The sequence below is a fragment of the Balaenoptera ricei genome, chromosome 19, assembly GCF_028023285.1.
Source record: "Balaenoptera ricei isolate mBalRic1 chromosome 19, mBalRic1.hap2, whole genome shotgun sequence".
NCBI classification, from domain to species: Eukaryota; Metazoa; Chordata; class Mammalia; order Artiodactyla; family Balaenopteridae; genus Balaenoptera; species Balaenoptera ricei.
In genome coordinates, this window is record NC_082657.1 from 16,941,400 (window position 1) to 16,954,387 (window position 12,988).

Here is a 12,988-nt window from a genome sequence, read left to right on the forward strand (position 1 = left end):
TAGCAGAAGGAAAGAAATCATAAAGATCAGATCAGAAATAAATGAAAAAGAAATGAAGAAACAATAGCAAAGATCAATAAAACTAAAAGCTGGTTCTTTGAGAAGATAAACAAAATTGATAAACCATTAGCCAGACTCATCAAGAAAAAAAAGGGAGAAGACTCAAATCAATAGAATTAGAAATGAAAAAGGAGAAGTAACAGCTGACACTGCAGAAATACAGAGGATCATGAGAGATTACTACAAGCAACTATATGCCAATAAAATGGACAACCTGGAAGAAACGGACAAATTCTTAGAAAAGCACAACCTTCCGTGACTGAACCAGGGAGAAATAGAAAATATAAACAGGCCAATCACAAGCACTGAAATTGAAACTGTGATTAAAAATCTTCCAACAAACAAAAGTCCAGGACCAGATGGCTTCACAGGCGAATTCTATCAAACATTTAGAGAAGAGCTAACGCCTATCCTCCTCAAACTCTTCCAAAATATAGCAGAGGGAGGAACACTCCCAAACTCATTCTACGAGGCCACCATCACCCTGATACCAAAACCAAGCAAAGATGTCACAAAGAAAGAAAACTACAGGCCAGTATCGCTGATGAACATAGATGCAAAATTCCTCAGCAAAATACTAGCAACAGAATCCAACAGCACATTAAAAGGCTCATACACCATGATCAAGTGGGATTTATCCCAGGAATGCAAGGATTCTTCAATATATGCAAATCAATCAATGTGATACACCATATTAACAAATTGAAGAATAAAAACCATCTCAATAGATGCAGAAAAAGCTTTTGACAAAATTCAACACCCATTTATGAGAAAAACCCTCCAGAAAGTAGGCATAGAGGGAACTTATCTCAACATAATAAAGGCCATATATGACAAACCCACAGCCAACATCGTCCTCAATGGTGAAAAACTGAAACCATTTCCACTAAGATCAGGAACAAGACAAGGTTGCCCACTCTCACCCTATTATTCAACATTGTTTTGGAAGTTTTAGCCACAGCAATCAGAGAAGAAAAAGAAATAAAAGGAATCCAAATCGGAAAAGAAGAAGTAAAGCTGTCACTCTTTGCAGATGACATGATACTATACATAGAGAATCCTAAAGATGCTACCAGAAAACTACTAGAACTAATCAATGAATTTGGTAAAGTAACAGGATACAAAATTAATGCGCAGAAATCTCTTGCATTCCTATACACTAATGATGAAAAATCTGAAAGAGAAATTAAGGAAGCACTCCCATTTACCATTGCAACAAAAAGAATAAAATACCTAGGATTAAACCTATCTAAGGAAACAAAAGAGCTGTATGCAGAAAACTATAAGACACTGATGAAAGAAATTAAAGATGATACAAACAGATGGAGAGATATACCATGTTCTTGGATTGGAAGAATCAACATTGTGAAAATGATTATACTACCCAAAGCAATCTACAGATTCAATGCAATCCCTATCAAACTACCACTGGCATTTTTCACAGAACTAGAACAAAAAATTTCACAATTTGCATGGAAACACAAAAGACCCCGAATAGCCAAAGCAATCTTGAGAAAGAAAAACAGAGCTGGAGGAATCAGGCTCCCTGACTTCAGACTGTACTACAAAGCTACAGTAATCAAGACAGTATGGTACTGGCACAAAAACAGAAATATAGATCAATGGAACAGGATAGAAAGCCCAGAGATAAACCCACACACATACGGTCACCTTATATTTGATAAAGGAGGCAAGAATATACAATGGAGAAAAGACAGCCTCTTCAATAAGTGGTGCTGGGAAAACTGGACAGCTACATGTAAAAATGAAATTAGAACAGTCTATAACACTATACACAAAAATAAACTCAAAATGGATTAAAGACCTAAATGTAAGGCTAGACACTATAAAACTCTTAGAGGAAAACATAGGCAGAACACTCTATGACATAAATCACAGGAAGATCCTTTTTGACCCACCTCCTAGAGAAATGGAAATAAAAACAAAAATAAACAAATGGGACCTAATGAAACTTAAAAGCTTTTGCACAGCAAAGGAAACCATAAACAAGACGAAAAGACAACCCTCAGAATGGGAGAAAATATTTGCAAATGAAGCAACTGACAAAGGATTAATCTCCAAAATTTACAAGCAGCTCATGCAGCTCAATATCAAAAAAACAAACAACCCAATCCAAAAATGGGCAGAAGACCTAAATAGACATTTCTCCAAAGAATATATACAGATTCCCAACAAACACATGAAAGGATTCACAACATCACTAATCATTAGAGAAATGCAAATCAAAACTACAATGAGGTATCACCTCACACCCTCACACTGGTCAGAATGGCCATCATCAAAAAATCTACAAACAATAAATGCTGGAGAGGGTGTGGAGAAAAGGGAACCCTCTTGCACTGTCGGTGGGAATGTAAATTGATACAGGCCACTATGGAGAACAGTATGGAGGTTCCTTTAAAAACTAAAAATAGAACTACCATATGACCCAGCAATCCCAGTACTGGGCATATACCTTGAGAAAACCATAATTCAAAAAGAGTCACGTACCAAAATGTTCATTGCAGCTCTATTTACAATAGCCAGGACATGGAAGCAACCTAAGTGTCCATCGACAGATGAATGGATAAAGAAGATATGGTACATGTATACAATGGACTATTACTCAGCCATAAAAAGAAACAAAATTGAGTTATTTGTAGTGAGGTGGATGGACCTAGAGTCTGTCATACAGAGTGAAGTAAGTCAGAAAGAGAAAAACAAATACCGTATGCTAACACATATATATGGAATCTAAAAAAGAAAAGAAAAAAGAAAAAAAAATGGTTATGAAGAACCTAGGGTCAGGATGGGAATAAAGTCGCAGACCTACTAGAGAATGGACTTGAGGACACAGGGAGGGGGAAGGGTAAGCTGGGACAAAGTGAGAGAGTGGCATGGACATATATAAACTACCAAATGTAAAATAGATAGCTAGTGGGAAGCAGCCACATAGCACAGGGAGATGAGCTCAGTGCTTTGTGACCACCTAGAGGGGTGGGATAAGGAGGGTGGGAGGGAGGGAGACGCAAGAGGGAAGAGATATGGGGATATATGTATATGTATAGCTGATTCACTTTGTTATAAAACAGAAACTAACACACCATTGTAAAGCAATTATACTCCAATAAAGATGTTAAAAAAAAAAAAGAATATTATTCAGCCATAAAAGGATATCTTGCCGTTTGCTACCACATGCATGGGACTGGAGGGAACTATGCTAAATGAAATAAGTCAGACAGAGAAAGACAAATACCATATGATCTCACTTACATGTAGAATCTTTTTAAAAAATGAAAATTGACTCATAGATACAAAGAACAGATTGGTGGTTGCCAGAGGCAGGGAGCGTGGGGTGGGTAAAAGGGGTGAAGGTGGGCAAAATGTGCAAAATTCTGGTTATAAAATAAATAAATCCTAGGGACGTAATGCACAGCATGGCGACTATAGTTACTAATACTGTACTGTATATTTGACAGTTGCTAAGGGAGTAGATCTTAAAAGTTCTCATCACAAGAAAAATTAATTCTGTAACTATGTATGGTGATGGATGTTAACTAGACTTATTGTGGGGGTCGTTTTGCACTAAATACAAATACCAAATCATTGTGTTATACACCTGAAACTAATATAATGTTATATGTTGATTATACCTCAGTTTTAAAAAGAAAGTAGGAGTGGCTATAATAATAGATAAAGTGGATTTCAGAACAAAGAAAATGACCAAAGCCAGAGAGGGATATGTTATAATAAGGAAAGGGTCCATCCATCAAGAAGACATAGCAATCTAAATGTGTAAGTACCAAACAGCAGACCTACAAAATGTGTGAGGCAAAATCCAACAGAAGTGAAAGAAGAAACAGACAAATCCACAATTACAGTTGGAAAATTCAACACCCACCCTCAACAACTGATAGAACAACTAGACAGAAAAGCAGCAAGGATATATAAGAACTCAACGACACCATCAACCAACAATATCTAACTGACATTCATAGAACACTCCACCCCAAAACAACATAATACACATTCTTTTCAGACATCCACGGAACATATACCAAGATAAACCAAATTTAGGGCCATAAAACAAGCCTCAAAAATTTGGAAATAATTGAAATCACATAGAGTATAGTCTCTAACTACAATGGAATCAAACTAGAAATCAATAACAGAAACATCTCCAAACACTTGAAAACCAAACGGCACACTTCTAAATAACCTATGGGTCAAAAGGGAAATCTCAAGGGAAATTTAATAATACGTTGAACTGAAAGAACATGAAAATAGAACTTATCAAATTTGGGGGGACACAACTAAAATACAAGGGGGAAATTTATAGCACTGAATGCTTACATTAAAAAAAGTAAGTCATGGGAGTTCCCTGGCAGCCCAGTGGTTAGGACTCGGTGATTTCACTGCCGAGGGTCCCAGTTAAATCCCTGGTTGGGGAAATAAGGTCGTGCAAGCCAAAAAAAAAAAAGTGAGTCTCAAGTCAATAATATAAGATTCCATCTCTAGAAACTAGACAAATAAGAACAAAACAAACCCAAAGCAGGCATAAGGAAGGAAATAATAAATATAAAGGCAGAAATCAATGAAACTGAAAACAGAAAAATAATAGAGGAAATAAAATACCTGGTTCACTGAAAAGATCAATAAAATTGACAAATCTTTAGCAAGACTGACAAATAAAAAAAGAGAAATTGCTAATATCAAGAGTGAAACAGAGGCTATCAGTACATATCCTGCAGACATCAAAAAGATAATAAGGGATACTATGAAAAACTCTATACACGTAAATTTGGCCACTTAGATTAAATAGATCAATTCCTCAAAAAGTACAAACTACCACAACTCAATCAATATGAATCAGATAATTTGACTAGCCTTATAACTACTAAGGTAATTTAAAACGTGAAAAAGAAATGTTCAGGCCAATATGGTTTTTACTGGAGAATTCTACCCAACATTTAAAGAAGAATTAACACCAATTCTACATAATCTATTATGTAGAAAATAGTAGAGGGAATGCTTCCCAACTCATTCTACGAAGCCAGTATTACCCTGAAACCAAACCAAAGCAAAAAAGACAAAGATAGCACAAAAAGGAAAACTACAGACCAATACTCCTCATGAAAATGGATGCAGAAGTCCTTAACAAAGTATTAGCAGATAGAATTCAGCACCATATAAAAAGAATTATATAACTATAACCAAGTGGGGATTATTCCAGGTATGCAAGTCTGGTTCAATATTCGAAAATCAATCAATGTAATCTCACATTAATGGGACAAAGAAGAAAAATCACATGATCATATAAATTGTTGCAGAAAAAGCATTTGACAAAATTCACCACCCTTTTATGATAAAAACTCTCTGAAAACTAAGAATAGAAACTTCTCAACCTGATTACCTACAACTGACCTACAAAAAATACAGCTAACATATTTAACACTTAACAGTGTTAATACTTTCTCCTCTAAGCTTGGGAACAAGGCAAGGATGTCTACTCTCAATCACTCCTATTCAGTATAATACTGGAAGTTCTAGACAGCATAATAAGACAAAGAAAGGCAATAAAAAGCATATAGATCTGAAAGAAAGAAATAAAACCTATTTACAGATAACATAACGGTCTATGTAGACAATCCCAAGGAACCTACAAAAGAAATTCTAAAACTAATTAGTGAGTTCAGCAAGGTTGCAGAATACAAGATCAACACAAAAATTAGTCACATTTCTTTACATTAATAATGCATATGTGGAAGCTGAAATTTAAAATACAATTCCATTTCCAATGGCTTACAAAAAGAAACACTTAGGTGTCATAAATCTAACAAAACATATATAAGAGGTGTATCCTGAAACTACAAAACACTGCTGAAAAAAAATCAAAGAAGACTTCTTCAATAAATACCATGTTCATGAATTAGAAGACTAAACATGGTAAAGATGTCAATTTTCCCCAAATTGATATACAGATTTAATGCAATTACTATCAAAATCCCAGCAAGATTTTTTGTAGATATAGACAAGATTATTCTAAAGTTTATACAGAAAGAAAAAAGAACTAGAATAGAAAACATTTCTGAAAAAGAAGAGTAAAGGGAGAGGAATCACTCTACCTGATTTAAGACTTATTATAAAGGAATATACAATAAACAACAATAATATAAAAGGCATATACACATAAAATACAATGTGTGCTATTGGTGGGGGGATAAACATGTCGATCATCTGGACAGATTAGAGAACTCAGGAATAGCCCTACACAAGAACAACCAACGGATATTGGATAAAAGAGCAAAAAATGATTCAATGGAGGAAATACAGTCTTTTCAACAAAGGGTGGTAGAACAATTGGATAGCCATAGGCAAAACATGAACCTCAACCTAAATCTCATACTTCATACAAAAATTAACTCAAAGTGGATCATAGACTCGCATGTGAAACATTAAACTATAAAACTTTTAGAAGCTAACATAGGAGAAAATTTGGGGTACATAGGGGATGATGAAGAGTTCTTAGACATGAGACCAAAAGCATGATCCCTAAAACTCAATAAACTGGACTCCAAAATTAATTTTTTTTTGGCTCTGGAAAAGAGTTTTCTAAGAGAATGAAAGGACAAACATAAACTGGGAGAAAATATTTGCAAGCCACTTATCTGACAAAGAATTCATATCTAGAATGAATATGTAGGGATTTCCCCAGTGGCGCAGTGGTTAAGAATCTGCTTGCCAATGCAGGGGACACGGGAAGATCCCACATGCCGCGGAGCAACTAAACCCGTGGACCACAGCTAGTGAGCCTGTGCTCTAGAGCCTGCGAGTCACAACTACTGAGCCTGCACACCTACAGCCCGTGCTCCACGACAAGAGAAGCCATCGCAATGAGAAGCCCGCGCACCGCTACGAAGAGTAGCCCCCGCTGGCCGCAACTAGAGAAAGCCCGCGTGCAGCAACAGAGACCCAAGGCGGCCAAATTAATTAATTAATTAGTTAGTTAATTTTTAAACAGAAAAAATTATAGAATGAATATATAAGGAACTCTCAAAATTCAACATTCAAAATAAAACTCAAACAATCCAATTCAAAGATGGGCAAAAAAAAAAAAAAAAAGGTGGGCAAAAGGCATGAAGAGACATTTCACTGGAGACGCTATATGGATAGAAAATAACCACATAGGGACTTCCCTGGTGGTCCAGTGGGTAAGACTCTGTGCTACCAATGCATGGGGTCCGGGTTCGATCCCTGGTCTGTGAAGTAGATGCCGCATGCATGCCGCAAGTAAGAAATCCGCATGCCTCAACAAAGATCCCGAGTGCCGCAACTAAGACCCGGTGCAGCCCAAATAAATAATAAATAAATAAATAAACAAATAAAAAATTAAAAATAACCCAATAAAAAGATGTTCAACGTCATTAACCTTTAGAGAAATGCCAGTTAAGATCACAATGAGCTATCACTCCCACACACCTATTTGACAGCTAAAATTAAAAAATAGTGGCAATAACAAATGCTGGAAAGGATGTGTAGTAATGGAATCTTTTATACATTGCTAGTGGGAATGTAAAATTTTCCAGCCACTTTGAAAAACAGTCTCAAGACAGTTTCTCAAAAGGTTAAACATAGAATTCCCATCTACCTCTGTGATTCCACTCCTAGGGTATATACCCAAGAGAAATGAAAACACACCCACCCAGAAATTTGAACACAAATGTTCATAGCACATTATTCATAAAAGCCAAAGAACTGGGAACAACTCACATGTCTATCAAGTGATGAACGAATAAAGAAGATATGGTGTATCCATACAATGAAATATTATTTGGCAATAAAAAGAAATGAAGTACTGTAGAGATCCTGCAAAATGATGAACTTGAAAACATTAAGTGAAAGAAGCCAATCACGAAAAGTCACAAATTGTATGATTCCATTTCTATGAAATGTCCAGTAAAAGAAAATCTGTAGAGACAGAAAGTAGATTTAATTGTTGCCTAGGGCTGGGGTAGCGGTGTCGAGAGGAAACCAGGAGTGACCGCTAATGGGCACGGGTTTCTTTTTGGGGTGATGAAATGTTCTAAAATTGACTGTGGTGATGGTTGTGCAACGCTGTGAATATACTTAAAACCATTAAAGGGTACACTTTAAGTAGGTGGATTGTATGGCCAATTAGAAAATGGGCAAAAGACAAGAAAAGACATTTCACCGAAGAGTATACACAAGCCCGTGAACAGATGTTCAGCACCACTAGCCATTAGTGAAATGCAAATCAAGACCATGCAAATCACTGCATACCAACGAAACAGCTAAAATAAAAAATAATAACAATATCAAATGCTGGTGAGGATGCAGTGTAACTGGATCATTCATGCGTGGCTGGTGGGAATGTAAAATGGTACAGCCACTCTGGAAAATAGTTGGTAATTTTCTTGAAAAACTAATGAAATATTCCTACCGCATGACTCAGCAATTGCAGTTCTAGGAATTGATGCCCAAGAAATGAAAATTTATGTCCACACCAAAGCCTGTACACGGTTGTTCACAGCAGCTTTATTTGTAATAGCTCCAAACTGGAAACAACCTACATGTGCCTCAATAGCTAAATGGTTCAACAATTGTGATACATCCATACCCTGGAGTACTGTGTAGCAATGGAATGAAGTATTGAACAGGCAGCAACTTGGAAAATTCTGAAGGGCATTTTACTGAGTTAAAAAAAGCCCAGTCCTAAAGGGTCATGGACCATATGATTCCTTTTATGTAATATTCTTGAAATGACAAAATGGTAGAGATGGAGAACAGATTACTGGTTGCCATGGGTTGGAGACAATAGAGGGAAGGGAAGTGGATGTGACTACAAGGGTGATCTTTGTGGTAATGGAATAATTCTGTATCTTGACTGCAGGGTTACATACATCTAGACAAGAGATAAAAGGACTTAGAACTACATACAGGTTGTACTAAACATAATTATGTAACAAGTAACCATGAGAGGAAACTCAACACAGCGCACGCCAGACTTCTCTCTTCTATCTTTGTCACTTCCTGTAAGTCTATAGTTATTTCAAAATAAAAAGTTAAAAAAACCCCAAAACCCCAGTGATCTCAATGGGGGACTCCCAGGCCAAGGGACAAGATCCCAAAAGTCTTCTGGGATCCACTGGGTACTCACAGCCCTGCTCATCACGTAGAAGGAGCGTCTGAGGCCTCTGCTGGCACAGCTCCAGGCATTGGTGATGGTCCCGCCACAGGTGGAAATTGGGCAGGGGGTTCATGCAGGTGCCTTGATTTCTGGAGGCCAAGGGCTGCATGGAGGAGGAAAGGGCGGGAAGCAGGACTCCCGAGAATGTAGCTCTGGTGCTTTCACATCTTTCCCTCCAAAGAGGTAGATGGTCTCTGTTTTGGGCCACTTGGCTTGGCTGTCCCCACCCTGCCCTGGAAGCAGTGGAGCCAAGCACCTGTGAGGCCTGGGTTGCCTTCCCCACCTGGCTGTGTGCCCCCTCTGAGCCCCCTGTTCAGGCTGAAAGATGCGGATGACAGTGCCTTTCTCACAGGGTTAGTGAGGTCACACACGTGCTGCACTCAGCTGCATATGAGTGACAAGCACCTGGTAAACAGACCGGGGTTCAAATCCCTTTCCTGCCATCTGTCAGCCGTGACCTCCCTCAGTTTCCCCTCTAAGGATGATGCGGACACTGGCGGTTCTGACTGCCTGAGTGTGCCGTGAGCAACCGCGAGCACGTAAAACGCTTTGCAGGGTGGCCGTCGTGAAATGAGCACTCTGTAAAAGCCAGCTGTCATTATTACCAACAGTCCCTTTGCTCTGTTTGACCAATACTCCATGGTGACATCACGTCACATACCTCTGGCTGCTCAATTCCAGACTGTGCTGGACAGAGAGGCCCTTTGAGACAAAACAGTGGTTCCCCTCCTGCTCCCCAGCGAAGATGTTCCAGGCAGACCAAGCTCTGGGCATGGGAGGGGGTAGGGGGAGGGGTCTTCTCTTCGGCTGCTGCCCTGCCCGTGAGCTGAGGTTGTCACCTCCCCTCCAGGGAGCAGACGGGAGCTGAGAATGAGGAAGGTGGCGAAAGGAGGAGGCTTGGATCCTCCTGGGTGGAGTTGTGAGCCCCCCCCCCCCAGGGGAGGAGACTTGGAGTAGCCAGCATGGCCTGGAGCCCTTTCATTGATGGGGATAATTGAGCCGCCCACCCCAGGCACTGGTCCTCAGGACAGCGTGGGGGGCGACCAGGGATGGCTCTTCTCAGCCAGGAGCGACCCAGGAGGTTGGCGGGAGGGGAGGGACAAAGTGGTCCATGTTGTCATGCCTGGTGCCTGGCCATCCTCCCTCCTGCATCGGGTGGCCCATCCCTCCCGACAGCTGCAACTGTGAGACCTGCTCGCCTCTATTCCAGGCCAGCCAGACCTCTTCTCCTGCATGTGTCCCCGTCCCTCTGAGTCACTCTGACTCTTCCTCAGCTTGAAATGTCCCCAGCGAGGGGTCCCGTCAGCCTTGCCTGTCCTTGAACGTGCTGAGCAGAGCATGCTGTGTTCTCCACCAAACTAGTTCCTTTCGACCTCTCCAGCATCCAAGGAAGTGGCCTTAGATCTAAGCATCTAAGCATCTCGGACTCCTCTCTTGCTTCCCCTCCGTACCAGCCAGCCCCATAAGTTCCCCCTCTAGAACAGGTCCTTATGCTCTTCCCTCTCACACCTCCACTTCCCCTCTCTCTTGGACAAGAGCCGTGGCCTGCTGAGCCCCTTGCCTGTATCCGCTGATCCCCTGCATTCACTGTCCGCACAGCTGCCAGCAGGGTCTCTGAAACCTCCAGCCCCTCCATAACGTTCCTCTGCATATAACTCTCCAGCAGCTCCCCAGGTCACTCAGAGTAAAACCCTGCGTCCTGACTGTGACCTAAAGCCCCTCTGTGATCGGGCTCCCTTGGGCAACCGCTCCGGCTCCTACGTCCCACTCCACGCAGGCTGGTTTCCTTCTCATTCCATGAACATAACAAGTACGTTCCCACTCTAGGCATTTGCACCTGATCTTGGCTTTCCCTGGACCCACAGTCCTCAGAAATCGACAGAGCTCCCTCCCTCTCTTCCTTCTGGTCTCTATACTCAAATGACCGCTTTCTAAATTGGCAGCCTTGCAAGCACACTCTGTCCTTCTATCTCTCTTAGTTTCCTTCTTAGCACACTATCTGACCACGTGTTTATCTGGTCTTTGTCTATCTCTTCCACAGGATGTCAGCTCCACCAGGTCAGAGTGTGGTTCTTTTGGTCAGTGCGGCATCCGTAGAGCCCAGCACTGGCTTGGCACAGAGTAGGTGCTCAGTAACCACGTGTGGACAGAATGGATGAATTCTGGGGGGTCCAGGCGCTGGGCGGAGTGTGATAGCTGAATTACGGGTCATCACTGAACGTTAGTCCCTCCTAAGAGATGGTCTTTGTGTCAGATCACATCACTGCTTTCCAGACTTTAAAGGTTTGCCTGTGACCTTCAGGACTTTTATCCTGTCTGTGAACCACCTGAAACACTTTTATTTCATACATTTCTTTAAATCAATTCAACTTGATTGGTTTTTTAACTCAGCCTCATCCTAAGCTTTCATCAAAAAACAAAAAAATCATGTTTGGTATGCTGCTTTCCTTTTGCTCTGATACAGACTAAATAAAGCATGACTATTCATGTAAGAGTCGCTCCACACCCCTCCTGGGGACACCCAGCTCACCCGGGCGGCGCTCAGGCTGCACCGCGGGCAGCACAGGGTTACTCAACGGCCCTGATTATTGACACTCCTCTGCCTCTCAGGGCGAAGTCCTTAGGGTCATTCCTCCCAGGCCAGACCTGCTGGAGCCACGGCCTGTTGTCGGCAGACAGGTGTGTCAGGGCGGGGCCCCTGCACGTGCGCAGGAGCTCTGGTCGAAACGTCTAGTATGTCTGCTATGAAGCCCCTGCTGTTCTCTGCCACCCTCTCTGACCACTCCAGCCTCGGTTCAGCTCCTGGAACTTTGCCAAACACGTTCCCACTTGGGGCCTTCACACAGGGCATCCCCGAGTGACTTTCCTTCCATAAGGACGCCTCCCCAACCCCGAGACCCTAAGTCACACTTCCATTCTAGGCTCTACCAGCCTTCCCTGTGCTTCTCCTTGGGAGCAGGGGGGTGGGGGGTCCCACTTTGCAGCCAGGTGTTCTGCCTGAGGTCATTTATTTAATGTCCTTCTCCCTGCATGACTGCCAGCTCGGTGAGGAAAGGGCAGGCCTCAGGGTGGGGTTCCGCCCCACTGCCCACGGCCCCGTTACCACGCACCTCTCTTCCTTTCTCATGCATGTGGACATCCCACTCCAGCCGAAGCGGCCTCGTCACCTTCCTTTCCAACACAGTTTCGTTATTTCTGCCTCTAGACCTTGACTTTGGCCTCCGTTGTATCCTCCGCCCTCTTCAAAAACCAGGGCAGAACCACCTTCCTCAGGAACCTCGCTGGCATTGCCCTCAGCCCTGCAGCTCTATTCTTACCACCCCCTGAGCACCTTCAGACCCACGAGCTCCCGCTGCTTCTCACTGAAACGGCAGTGATGTACAGTGGTCAGCGCGTGGGCTCCAGAGCCAGGCCCCGGGGGCTCAAGTCGGAGCTGCAGCTGGGGGACCTCGAGGAAGTGATGCAGCCTCTATGCCTCGGCTCCTCCAGATTCTCAACGTCAGTGCATCAGAGTCACCAGGAGGACTCGTCAAAACACAGACTGCTGGGCCCCAGCCCAGAGGTTTTGATTCCTGCAGTATGGGTGGGGCCTGAGAATCTGCCTTTCTGACAAGTGCCCAGGTGCGGCTGCTACCACTGGTGCAGGGACCCCACTTGGAGAACCACTGTCGCAGTCGTTAGGGAGAGCAAATGGAGATGAATTCATGTAAACCAGGTAGA